This window comes from Glycine soja, chromosome 13, assembly GCF_004193775.1.
Source record: "Glycine soja cultivar W05 chromosome 13, ASM419377v2, whole genome shotgun sequence".
Lineage (NCBI taxonomy): Eukaryota > Viridiplantae > Streptophyta > Magnoliopsida > Fabales > Fabaceae > Glycine > Glycine soja.
The window spans coordinates 13,342,363-13,357,211 of record NC_041014.1 but is presented as its reverse complement, the minus strand read 5'-3'; the positions used below and the strand labels follow the sequence as shown (position 1 = coordinate 13,357,211).

The following is a 14,849-nucleotide window of genomic DNA, read 5'->3' as shown; positions in this document are numbered from 1 at the left end:
GCAGAAAGCAAAGTAATGTTTATCATATTATGTTATTTGCAACAAATTTATTTAATGTGCATATTTAGAATTTGTAACCAATTTATGCTATTTGTAATCAATTTACATTAATGAATTTGTTTTATTTACACAAGGTCATGGGAACACCACCAAGGTCCCCTCCACATTCAGATGGTCATTTAGAGGCTACGTCTAGGAAGAGTAGACAATCCACAATGCTAAGAAGGTTGACTTTAAGAACCAAGAATCATCCCAGACCAACGACTAACGTTGATCCTGTAACTGGGAGAGGATCAGGCCCACATAAAGAGAAGTTCCACAACTATCTGGGGGTCGTAGCCAGAGAAAAGAATTCTATTGTACATAGAAATTGGAAAGATGTACTAGAATCTCTAAAGGACCTAGTATGGGATGACATTTTGGTAAGTCCACTTAACATGGAGGTGTATTTAATTATTTGTTATGAACACTTGAAAATGTTGACATTCAATAATTACACAACAATTTCTTTTGCATGCCAAATTTGATATCCCAGAAGCATCGAATGCCAAGAAGGTCATGTCGACGGTGGCCACTAGATGGAGGCAATTCAAATCTTCCCTGTCCAAAAAATTTATTTATGCTGACACTGAGGGTGAAGATAAACAGGCTCCTTCTGTAAAATATGGTCTAGATCCACAAACTTGGGAGGAATTTGCTACAAGCCACAAGAACCCTACCTTGCAGGTTAAATGTCGATGTATTTTACCTTAATTTTCAATTGAAAATATATCATTTCATTTGAATTAAATTACATGCAAATTCTATATGTTGTATGACAGGGAATCGACAAAAAGGCACAGGAAATACAAAAATACAATGACTTCCCCCACATACTTTCTCATGGGGGTTATGATTTGCTTGAAAAGAAGTTATTAGATGAGAAAAGGAAGAAAAGACAAGAGGAGGCAATGTTGACTTAGAATACACCATTGATTGATGATCCCCCATCTCCCATTGAAAGACATGTCAACTAGAAGTTGGCCCGCACAAAGCGATATGGGCAGATGACATCTCAGGCAACACATGAAATATCTGATAAAATTGTGAGTTAATGCTTAACTTTTGTATATTTCAATAATTTTTTTCCTATAATAAGAATGAGCTCATTTGATGTATGTGTATGTCGTTCTTGTTATAGGACTTGTTACAAGAATAGACAACACAGGGTAACTTTGTTCCCCATGGTTGTGACGACATACTCAATGCCATTGGGCGACCGGAGCATGCAGGTCGTGTTCGTGCAGCAAGGTCTGGTGTGACAATCAGTCACTACTACGAAAGGGCATCACATGCCTTCGGCAATTCCTCTACATTCATCACCTAACAACAGTTGGCTGAGATAATTGGTAGCCTTAAGGAAGAGTGAAAGAATGAGATAATCAGAAACCTTAAGGAAGAGTGGAGGAATGAGTTGGGAGAAGAAAACAAATGGAGTCTAGAGAAAATGAAACAGAGTTGAAGGAGACCATCAAAATTGAGTTATCCCAAAGGGGATCGCAGTACTCACCCCCCATTGAGGCGGATATACAGGTATTAGGTGCATGGGTGAGCACAAAGGGGAGCAATGTTGAAATTGTCATCAATGCATCAGGGGAAGAACATATTGCATAGGTGATCGTTGTACACACCTGGTGTGACACCCTCTACCCCGACATATATATAAATAAATAAAATATATAAAAATATCGGTAACCAAATTCACATGGATAAAAGGTTCACATTCACTTCACTATTATCAATTAAAACTTATTAAAACATATTTGGCTCAAAATAAGGCCGTCAAAATTTACAAAAATATTTTGTTAAATCAGTGAGATAAAATAAAATAGACTAACATCATGCAATTAATATAAAAACTTATGCCCCACTGTCACATCCTATCAGAGCATTGTGTCCCGACATCCTTCAGCACAAGGTTCCTTAAAGCACTTCACCTAGCCATCTGCTCCCCCGAACATAAAGTTCAAGATCATCACAGGATCCAAACACAAACAACACACGGGGAGTGAGTTATCACATTCCTAACTAATAGAGAAGCAAGACAACTAGATATACATATCATATAAACAAAATAAAACTTACTTAAATATAACTCACATAATTCCACCACTTTGTCATTCAAAATTCACCTTTCAATCATCAATCACATTACACAAGAATCACACACTCTGATCAAGACATAATAACACATCAATTTCATCATAAACAATTAGCAAGCGTATGCAACAGTTATGCTAAGACTCAATCCTATATGCAATGTGGTACCATGTCACTGAAAAGCCACCTTGGGCGCTTAGGAGTACATAACAAGACACACCACACAATGGGTTTTTCAGGTCACTCTCACTAAGTAAGATCATAGGGAGACTAGTCAGGGTCATGATGTTTTGCGAGAATGCTCCAACCATATGGGATCAGCATAGGCTTAAAGGAGTACTCAAACCCGGTGACCCCCAAGGCCTACACTCCGAAGAGTCCGTCAGGGTCTCTCCCTCCTAATTCAGGTCCAACCCCTAAAATAATTTTGCATGCAGACACTGCTCATGAATTATACAATACCCACGACCTCACACTCGTGTTTTAAACACGTTTAACACAATTGCGCTACAATTTAACACTGGTTCCTAAATAGGAAACCTACACTTTCTCTTTAACATTGGTTCCTAATTAGGAACCTACATTTTCTCTTTAACACTTCGCATCAACGCTTTTCTCAAGATAACACTGGTCGGGTTATTGTACAATTCATAGCTTAAAACACAAGTAATGTCACATCAAGTGTTAACTACACACATATCCACAACCAAAACTCATTCACAATTTCACATCTCATAGTGTCACAATCCACCATCACATGTTTACACGTATCTCACAAATTAACACATGTTCAACTTTACACTTATACTCAATCTCAATAACAATATTATAATCTCAAAGCAACATGTTATTCCATAATCATCACATATTCTATTTATAAACACTGCTCATGAATTACACAATACAACGACCTCACACTCATGATTCAAACACGTTTAACACATTGTGCTACAATTTAACATCGGTTCCTAACTAGGAACCTACACTTTCTCTTTAACACTGCGCATAAACACTGGTCGGGTTATTTTATAATTCACAGCTCACAATACCATTATTGTAACATCAAGTGTTAAACACATCCACTTATTCACAACCAAATATCATACCCATAATTTAACATCTCATAACATTTCTAATGATATTCATAAGGTACAACATACACATGTTCATCAAATCTAACCATAATATTCTCAAACTCCAACACTTAATAATTTATAACAACTCTACAATATTATTTAAATAAAATATTAATATAAATAAATATATAACTAATTCTATATATATAAACTAGCAAACATCATATTGGATCACGAATTTCAAAGTAATCTTTCAATGCACAAATTCTAAATAATTATATGAACACTTTGGTCAATTTCAATTATGATATTAATTTTAAACTATATAAAAAAAAACCTAAAAAGCATGAAAAGAGAAAATACAAAATCAATATCTCACTCTAAATTTCTTCTTACTTTATTTCATCAATCCATGCTAATTAGAAAAATGCTCGATTTATAGGGTTCACACTCGACACAATAGCATATCAATTTCACAACAATTGGTTTGTCAAACATATATAATTCACAATTATAATGATAATGATAGAATCAAAAATGGCGGAAACACCCCAAAACCCATTTCAATTGATACTCTAAGGATCCCTACACATGTTCTCACTAATCCCCAATTGTGAATAACTCATCTCTTACCTCGAAGTAGTCACTCAAGCATTCTCCATTATCAATTGTGGTGTGTTTGGTGCTCTCTAGAGCTCCTTCTCCGGTTGTTCTGTTAGGGTTAAATGAGAAGGGATTGAGGTCTCTTTTCGTGTGATTCATCTTTCTCTCTCCATAGACATTACTTTGCAAAACCCAACGGTGAGGACGTGCGGAAATGACTCTCAAACAACATATCAAAATTTCACTACAATCCAATGGTTAACGAGTCCGGGATCTTAGTTTTACCGAAAAAGTTTTGGGTTTCTACGGGAAAAGAAAAAGCTACGATGCGAAGGATATTTCTCTCAGCTTCGACATTATTTCAAAATTCCTAACAGTGAGATTTCTCGAAATTGAGTTGCGAACCTGGTGCATAAATTTCACGACAATCCGACGGTGAATGAGTCTGAGATGATCATTTTTCTGAGACAGGTTTGGTGGTATGCAGGAAAAAGAGAGGGTTTTGAGAGGAGAAGGGGAAAAACGAAAATGAGGGAAAGAAGAGGCACCTTCAGTGTGAAAACTGACCTAACGCTATTTATAGCTAGGTTTACTCTATTTATTTATTTATTATTTTATAAAAACAAACTCTATTTTATTCTCTATCAAACAAATAAATAAAATACCCTTTTTATTTTCTCTCAAATCATTATTTTAATTAATAATTATATCTCCTTATTTATTTATTTATTTATAAAATCTTATCATTTTTCTAAAACTCTATTTATTTATAAATAACAATTATTTTTAAATTAGCTTATGAAAAATGGGATGTTACACCTGGTGCCATTAGGAAAAATATATGACGGGGGGTTTACCATACACAGTGTGGCTTATACAGATGATGTGGTAAGGGTCAGTGTTGAAAAAGTTTTTGACGGTGACACTTAAGTCTCATTCCCAACGTTAGAAATCCAGTATGTCAAGCAGGCCCTTGACACATTCATTGCATGGTTGGCACAGCTTGTGAAACTTGTATCACATGAGGTAATTTTTATTTTGTTTAACATGTATTAAGACAATCGTAGATTGGTATAAATTAGTTAATAACATTAGTTTAATTCTTCTTTTCATTAACCATATAGGATTCACATATTAGTCCAAATAAATTGGCTAGACCTATTCAATGGTCGAATAATGTTGCGGCAGATGATCATTTACGTGACTTGATTAAGAGCCTATATGATATTTACGAGAAGCCTATTGAGTTATTGTGGGATGGGACTAAATTTGGGATAATGTAGATGCATCTTTCTTCTTAACATATTCTGATGTAAATGAAATAATATCAGGTGACAAATGTTTGAACATAGTTATACTACAGTTATGGATGATGTAAGTAAATTTCATATCATTGACTAATAATTAATATTCCTATAACATACATCATTATCAATTTTCATTTGAAATGTTGAAAATAGGTTTTTGGATTAGTGGAGTTCAAGCTTGGGCATGGTTCGGTGTATGGATTCCTCGAGCTTTAGTCCATACACAATGCAACGGATAGACGCGTTGAATGTCAACATTACATTCAAACATAGGTGAAGGATTCCCAACGAGAGGTCTACCTTGGAGCTTACTTGAATCAGTAAGTATAATTTATGAAATGAGTGTAAAGAGTGTTTGACCTAGTATGAATTCAGAGCCCATTGGCAGTTGGTTGTTCTGTGTCCTAAGAACGATGTTGTCGTCTGGTTATGTTCGTTGCGTAAAAAGCCTGATATTCATATCAAAGTTGCAGTTAACAAGTTAAGTTTTGTATTTAATTGATTTAATCTATTGTAAACTTGGATAGAAAAATGTGTTATTGTCGTATATACGTTGATGTTTTTTTTCTAACCAGTGCAATGAAGACTTAAAGACTACTGTGGATGGTAAAACTGATCAAGTTGGTCCTCAGTGGATTGAAGTAAAGGTTAGTCTTTTAATTGGTTGGCTTTTTTTTGACTAGTGATGTTTTGTAACTTCGTAATTGATAGATTCAATTGTTTTTCATGTTGATTATAGAGTCATGTTCAAAGCGGAGGTTATGAGTGTGGCTATTATGTCATGCATTGAATGTGGAACATAATAAGCAGGGGTTTAAAGAATGATTGGACCATTGTATATTTACTTTAACAACTTTAAATTATTAGTTGACTATCACATTTTATTCATTTTACATGTACGTCACTAATTTGTATATTTCATATTTTGTAGTGGTTCGGTGATGGCACACCATTGGACGTCGAGACCATAACAACACTTCACAATAAATGGACAACATATTTTGTAAAAGTTCAAAACACTAAATTTAGAAAGGTGTAGATAATATAGGACGAACCACTATGGTGTATTTGATGTTTAATTTAAACATTATAAACAAGTTTATACAATTATCGACAATTATTTGAGAATAAATATACATATTTGTTTATTTCATTTTGTCTGCATCAAAGGCCTTAGACAATGCATTTTATTTGCAATGGGTACTTGCATCGTAGGATAAGAGTTTTTTGTACAAAAATGCTGCCCATTTTGCAGGTCATTGTCGAGTTGAGGATTTGGATAGTACTGATGATAGCCCAATTCGCATCCACATAAATAGTTTCAACAACTATACTCATGTATTTTGATATGAAGCTTTTATTTTTCTATTTTGTTTATTGTCAATTTTTAAGTAATTGATACTATTCATTATGTATTAACATGTCGATGCTGCATCAAAATTACAAATCTCAATGGGAGGGTGTCCGATGAACGATTGACACTAAATGCTTTTGGGTTAGGTCTCCTGTTTTCGTAGGCATGATCTAGCTACAAGACCAGCTTCCATTGTTTCTTGTACAAAGTTTTGAAAACAGGAAACAAAGTGAAAGCAAGGTAGCATTTTTTGTAACTGAAAGTGACTCAAAGTAAACATACCCTTATATTTGGTATTTCTTGGTGTGCTCTTTTTTTTTTACATTCTTTGTTTTTGGTAAAAATGTTGGCTGATAGCTAACGTGTTACATTTCCCTCATGCAGCAAATTCATTCAATTGTCTCGTTACTGAATTTTACTACAATTGAGATCAAGACAATCAATTCTCTTGACTCTGGATGGAGGTGTGCTTGTGATGGTCTCAGGTTTTGTGAAGATAAAGGATGTCTGTGGGAAGCCGAAGTTTGTTCAAACTTTCTTTCTTGCTCCTCAGGAGAAGGGTTACTTTGTAATGAATGATATGTTTCATTTCATTGATGATGGAGTAACGAGCCCAAATCTGGTACCAGTGGCATCCAAAACGATTGACACACAACCACATCTTTCTGCTTCTCTTGCTGAGCCACCAGGTAAATTAATTGCTCAATTATGTTTTCATGACATTTGTTTTTGACTAGTTTAACTGGAAATATTTTTGCTGCAGTCTGTTATCCTAGCATCTGGTTTGGAGATTCATGATCTGTGTGCATCTAATGGCTCTTATTTAATAAAATATTTTTTTAGTAGTAGGGCATAGCTGGATAGTATATAGGTTTCCTGGTGACAATGTTTACGAACGAATTTTATGCACACCTTTCTTATTAACCAAAAGATGAGTGCTTGTGTGACTAATTTTCTCAGTCCTTGTTCACTCTGATTTAAAATTAAATTTCATGTATATAAAGCATCAGTTAAATATTGTGCATGTCTTGCATCATTTTTCATTGCCAAAAATATTGTTTTTCTGAGTCCAGAGTCTCTGATTTAGCAGTTTCAGACTACGGCTTAGAGGAAGAAGCCAGGAAATATGTCAACTCAGTTCATATAGATGATGATCCAGTGGACAAGTATAGTCTTCCTGAGCACCAGTAGCAGCTACAAGAAGAACTTGAAACCGAAATAGTGGTGGAGGAAACTTCCGTACAGGAGGCATCTCCACCAATTCATACCGTTGCACACATTATCCAAGAACCCCCTGTTGCTCTTGTGGAAGAGTCCTTAGAGGAGCCTCCTAAGAAAACATATGCATCTATTGTATGTAATACTTTCTTTACATGTATTTTTTTTTCTGACTACTTGATTTTTGTGTCTAACTATGCACCATCCATAAAAAAGGTACCACACCACTGGAGTAACTAATACTCACTTTCTAATCAAAACAATCTTTTAGGTAGTTTTTTTATATTTGCATAGTCCTAATTCTCGAAATCATCTGCAATAAAAAAATTGTGTCTTGCGACACTCATTGAGAACTCCTAGGGATGTAGACTTTTGGCTGGGCTACTAGCGTTCATTTATCTGCTTCTGTGGGATTGGCCGTAGGCAGAAATTATATGTCTCTTAGATGCTGGAAGAAAATCTAAGCATGAAGGGAGGCAAAGATTAAGGTCGTCAAGAAATACATTTTTCTTATTTGGTGGAAGTTATTGCTTTGAAAGCTCCTCTTTCTGTCTTTAATGTAGTATTAGGCATCAAATATTGGAAAAGTGTTAATTCATTGTCCTTTGCTGTATGTTGGATTTAAACCTAAATAAAGAGCAATTATATTTTTAACTTTCGCGTTTTGTCTTAATTTAATCATGTTACAATGAACTTGCAGTTACGACATACGAGTTTCCAAAGGGCTGCTAGTGTTGTCAGCTGCTCCAAAGCATGCTCCACATTCTTTCAAAAGTGCTCCACCTCCTTCAGAGTTGAACCATGTAGCACAGCCTGCTGTTCAGCAGTCAAGCTCTGCTTCTATGTATATTCCCGAGTCAGGGACCGAGGCAGCAGAAGGCTATAGACTAGAAGAAGGTTTAGTTTATGTTCCTGATATTACAATTCTTTTCTTGGCATATTTGGCGTCTTCATATATTTGAATACTCGTGTCATTTATGCTAATATGTGGGAGTTTCGATCCAAAGTATTAGAAATGAAAATATTAGCATTAGAAATTTCTTTTGGCAGAGACTTCAGAGGTGGTTAGGAGGGGGATAAACCTTTCGATCCAAAGTATTAGAAATGAAAATATTAGCATTCTTTTTATGGTAAAATAGTTGCTTTGTTCATGCGTTTTGGAAACTATTAACATTGTTGCATGACTCACATCATTTAATATTTGAACTTTATATTGTCTTAGAATTTTTATAATTAAAATATCAAGTTGATTTCTGATCTTAATTGTTCCAGATGAATTAACATCTGTCTATTTTGGAAACTTGCCTGCTAATGCTACTGAAGCGGAGATTGATCAGGAATTCAAGAATTTTGGCAGAATTAAGCCAGATGGAATATTCATTAGGGTCTGAAAGTTAACTCCTCTCTTTGGATTACACTGAATGCTCATATATCCATCTACGAAAAAAAAAACTAAGTATAAATTGACGTGTACAGGAAATTGGAGTCTGTTATGCATTTGTTGAATGTGAAGACAAGTATACATAGAGGAGCGGAGGCCAAATCCCAATTTTTATAATCTAGATTAAAAAGGATTGTTATTTATAAATAAATAGAGTTTTAGAAAAATGATGAGATTTTATAAATAAATAAATAAATAAGGAGATATAATTATTAATTAAAATAATGATTTGAGAGAAAATAAAAAGGGTATTTCATTTATTTGTTTGATAGAAAATAAAATAGAGTTTGTTTTTATAAAATAAATAAATAAATAAATATAGAGCAAATAATAGGCTGAGTACCCTAGGTATAAATAGTTATGTTAAGTCATGTGCCTTTTTTTGGCCTCATTTTCGTTTTTTCCCTTCTCCTTTCAAAACCATTTCTTTTTCCCACGGCCCATCAAACCTGTCTCAGAAAAACAACGATCTCGGACTCGTTCACCGTTGGATCGTCGTGATATTTGAGTACCACGTGTAACCCAATTTCGAACATTCTCACCCTTGGGAATTTCAAAATCATATCTGAGCTTAGAGGAAAACCCTTCGCATTGTAGCATTTTAATTTCCCGCAGAAACCCAAAACTGTCTTGGTAAAACTACGATCCTGGTTTCGTTAACCGTTGGATTTTTATGAAATTTGGATATGTTGTTCGAAATTCAATTACGCACACTTTAACCGTTGGGATTTTTGAGATAATATTTATGGAGGAAGTAAAAGGAATCGCATGAAGATAGTACAAGTGGAGGTTTCAATCTCTTCTCCGTCTCTTGATGTTTGAGAATTCTATCGGAGCAGTCGGAGGAATAACTGAAGGAATCTCAGGGAACCGCTAGAGATGTTACTATCATTGGCTAAAGACACGTGAGTCCGCTCAGAGGTAAGGGATGAGTTATTCACAATTGGGGGTTAGTGAGAACATATATAGGGATCCTTAGAGAACTAAATTTGAGTTTATTTTAGGATGTTTATTGAATTATAATTTTTCTTTATGATTATGAATGCAATATTATTGTGTTCTATGTACCAATTGATGTCCTGATGAGAATTGATTGATAAACTTGAGTGCTCTTGATGTCTTTGTGTTTAACCCATGATTTTGATTAATTGATTTTGATACAATTGTGAGAAACTATTTTAGAGGCTTTACATCCCATGTTGTGATAAAATCTTTTGTATAAATTGTTATGTTGAGGTTATGAAATGATGATTCAAACTGTGAGTGTGTGATAAATTGAACATGTGACGGATGATGAAATACATGTGTATTGAGATGAGATGTGTGTATTGAGTTGTGAACTATGAACTGTGCAATCACACAATTGTAAGACCCTTTAAGGGCGACGAGTATTGTGATGAGATCCACTGTGGGAACTCGACGAGTTAAAATAATTTTGAAAACAATTGAGTAAATGTGTGTATTGCATAGTTCATAGATAAAGTGTATATGATTCATGAGGTGTGATAACATGTTAAATTGAGATTATACTATTGTGATTGGGATTAAGTGTATGTGATAAATTGAGTATGTATATGATTGAGATATATATGTGCATTGAAGTGTTGTGTGCATTGAGTTGTGAACTATGAATTGTACAATCACACGATCATAAGTCCCTTCAAGGGCGACAAGTTAATGCTAAGTCCCTTTTAGGGCGATGAGTTGATGCTAAGTCCCTTTTAGGGCGACGAGTTGATGTTAAGTCCCTTTAAGGGCGACGAGTTAATGATAAGACCCTTAAAGGGCGATGAGTTAAAATTATTTTGAGAACAATTGAGGAGTCGTGTGTTTTGTACAGTTCATAGATAGAGTCTGTGTGCTAAAATGTTTTATGGGTTGGACTTGAATCAGGAAGGAGAGGCCCTGACGGACTCTTCGGAGTGTAGGCCTTGGGGGTCACACGGTTTGAGTGCTCCTTTAAGCCTATGTTGATCCCATATGGTTGGAGCATTCTCGCAAAACACTGTGACCCTGACTGGTCTCCCTATGATATTACCTAGTGAGAGTGACTTGACTTATTATTGTGTGGTTTGTCTTGTCATGTACTCCTAGGCGCCCGACGAGGTTTTTCACTGACATGGTACCACATTGCATATAGGCTTGAGTCTTAGCATAACTGTCGCATACGCTTGCTAATTGTTTATTATGAAATTGATATGTTATTATGTCTTGATCGGAGTGTGTGATTCCTATGTATAGTGATTGATGATTGAAAGGTGTGATTGATGGATGAAAAGTGTGATTGATGAATGACAAAGTGATGAAATAATGTGAGATATGCTAAGTAAATTGTATTTGCCTACTATATGTTGTGTTGTTTCTCTCTAGTAGTTAGAAATGTGATAACTCACTCCCGGTTTGTTGTTTGTGTTTGGATCCTATGATGATCTTGAACTTTGTGTTCGGGGGAGCAGATGAATAGGTGGATGACTATGAAGAACCTCATGCTAGAGGACACGGGAACACCACGCTCTAATAGGATGTGACATTAGGATATAGGTTATATATTAATTGTATGAGACTTAGATGACCTTCTTTGAGTCGAGATGACTTTATTATTTATTTGGACAAGTTTGAATATGATGTAGAAGAAAGTGAATGTGAGCCTTTTACCCATTTGAAAAGCTTGTATTTAAAATTTTTTTTTAAATACTTTTAATTAATATTTGAATTTTTATTCCTTTATTAATATATATGTGAGGGGTAGAGGGTGTCACAGGTGCAGCTCGGGGAGGAAGTAATGTTCTACTTCACTTTTTGTCTCTTACTCTCAAAACTTTTGGCTTCTCAAGTTATGTGGGTTTTACTTAATGGTTAATAAGAAATCTTTGTAATGTTTGTTGCTTGCTGCAATTCCTAATGTTGGAGTGCACCTAACAAAAAATTGTGCAATACATTAGTGATCAGAGTGATTGAATTATGGTTGTACACGCTAGGGCATCGTTGTTGTGGCAACACTTGGTATTTTGTATTGAAATGTCCATGTATATCTATTAGGTATTAGGTTAAACCCTAAAGTATTAAGTTCTAAATGACATGGCAATATGGCATATGTGCTTGGAGAAGACTTATGGGGTTGTACATGCTATTGACATTGGAAATTGTTATAGCTTTTCACACCTATGGGAATATTGTTTGAAACACTTTGTTGTGGCTGGTGCTGTACATCAGAGGAACTTAACCATTGCATTGTTGTTGTTCTATACATCATAGGATCTTAGTGTGACAAGGTGTGATGGTGATTGTAGTTTGGGGCCTAGCTTGATGATGATCTAGCGGGGAGCGGAAATTTCATTGTTAACTTTTTTTGGTATTGATAAAACTTAGATGTGAGTATATAGGTTCCATTTTGTGAAATTGAAAGTACTGTTGTGATTAGGATGTAATGTTTGTTGAATATTTATTAGTTGAATACTAAGTTATTTAAGGATGTGTCTAAATTGTTTGATCCTTTGCTTTAGGACCGAATATGATTGAATATCAAGCATTTAATAGATTTCTAGGAAAAGGTCAATTTCTCATAATGGGGATATATATATATATATATATATATATATATATATATATATATATATATATATATATACATGTTCACAATTTAAAATCGTGGTCACATTATCATGTTATACAGCTTCTTAATTGCTACACAGGTCTGCTAGTTAAGCACCATTCTAAGACTAGGAATCGTCTTAGAAAAGCTACAATTTTAAGATGGTTCTTAGCTATCAACCATCTCAGAAGGATCTTTCTTTAAGACGATTTTGAAGAAACCATCGTTGAAATTGAAGGCTTTCTACGACGTTGCTTTCAAAGATGGTTCGAAACCATCTTTGTATGTCACTAAGAACTGTCGTGGAATGGCCTTTCTTCAGTAGTGCATCAAAACCTCTCATGGGCAGATCTTGTTTTCTTTACTCTTGCATCAACTAATGCACTTAGCATTCTGAAGTACCTTCGAACAATGAAATGTTGTTCAACTTCAATCTTCTAATGTGTCCTCTATTATTGTGGCATCATATGGAAGATATGATGTTGTTCTTGTGATGCATTCTGAGTCATTCTAAACCATTATAATGTTCAGTTATTCAGAGTCAAGGTCTTCATCATTCTGATGTAGACTTTGACATAGATTCACTCTGATTCTATATGCTCTTCATGTAACCTTTGATGAATCTTCTATGTAAGAACTTGTTGTCCAGTGTCTTGCTAAAAAGACAAGTACCCAAAGAGAAGCATTTTTTTTATCTTTTTGATGGGCTTCAAAAACATCTTTTGAGTTCTCAACTTTAATAGTAGTTCTAAACCTTTCTGAACACTTCAAAATGAATGAACATGTCTACTTATTAAAGTAATAAGCACTAAAACACTTAAGTAGAATATTAGTTATCACTTAAACCCATCATCCTTTCAATTTGCATTGCTAATGGTTTATCATAACTAAAACCAGGGAGGTGGATTCAACAGTTACATTGGGCATCACTTATACTTGATATAAAATAGTTTGTGTAAAAGGAGCACAGTGTATAGTTTTCACATTAGAGTGGAGGCTTGGTTATAACAACACATTGGACGTTGGGTGTTACTTTTTAATAAAACTAAGTTCCACTTGTGAATGGATGCAACAAATAACAACATTAAGATAGATAATTGCCACGTTTTCTCATATGTAGAAGTCCCGTTTCACCTAAGAATAATTAATTAATCCATCAACAATTTATAACCATGTAATAATCAAAATTAGGGATAAGAGTGGATCGTCCAGTTGTGACTAAGTGAATCATACAGAACTAACACAAATCCATAATTTTATAACCACAAATAATCTTTCTCGAAGTGAACTTGATAGTGTGCATAATTTACACTCCACGGAGCTAAACATTTTAGGATCCTTGAATTTATACAAAGATTTGAGATGTATTCAAGACAGAGAAAAAAATCATGTTAACAAGTTCTCCCTGGTTAATTATTAAAGTTTTGAAATTTATTCTTGAAACTAATTGTCTCTAACATTATTATGAAAAACAAAAACGCAGACTAATTAAATAGAAGTCCAAAGAAAGACAAACTAAATATATGTTTAAAAGGTTTTAAATATGGATATTTTTTTCAACTTTCTATCCAAAATATATAAAATAATTATCCTTGATATGTTTAATTTCTTATTGAAACACATTTTTTTCTTAAATTTTATATTGTCTTAATTTATTAATTATGTGAATTATGTAAAGAAAATAGTTTGACATATTTAAAAAATATCCCATCTAACAATTTATGATTCAATTCATAATTCTTTAAATTAAATTTTAACAAAATTAAAAAAATTGTTAAACATATTAATTGTTTGACTTCCTATTTAGTGTCAAAATGTTAGAATTGAATACTAATTTTTATTTGCATGAAAATACGCAATTAAGTTAATTTATAGTTTCTTGGGTATAACTAATAAATTAGATAATGTGTAATAAATTAGATAATGTGTGTGTGTGCATGAAAATAAGCAATTAAGTTTTATAGTTTCTTGGGTATAACTAATAAATTAGATAATGTGTAATAAATTAGATAGTGTGTGTGTGTGTGTGTGTGTGTTAACGAAATTGATTCCCAATATCATAAGGTTTTTTTTAACTCAGTTCAGAATGTGAACGGAGTGGGTGTGTGGGTGTGTGGGT

At 34.1% G+C, this 14,849-nt stretch overlaps 1 pseudogene; it reads left to right on the top strand.

Moving 5' to 3' along the window:
- Window positions 1–558: 558 nt before the first annotated feature.
- LOC114381600 lies at window positions 559–9,224 on the top strand (annotated as a pseudogene).
- The last annotated feature ends 5,625 nt before the right edge of the window (window positions 9,225–14,849 follow it).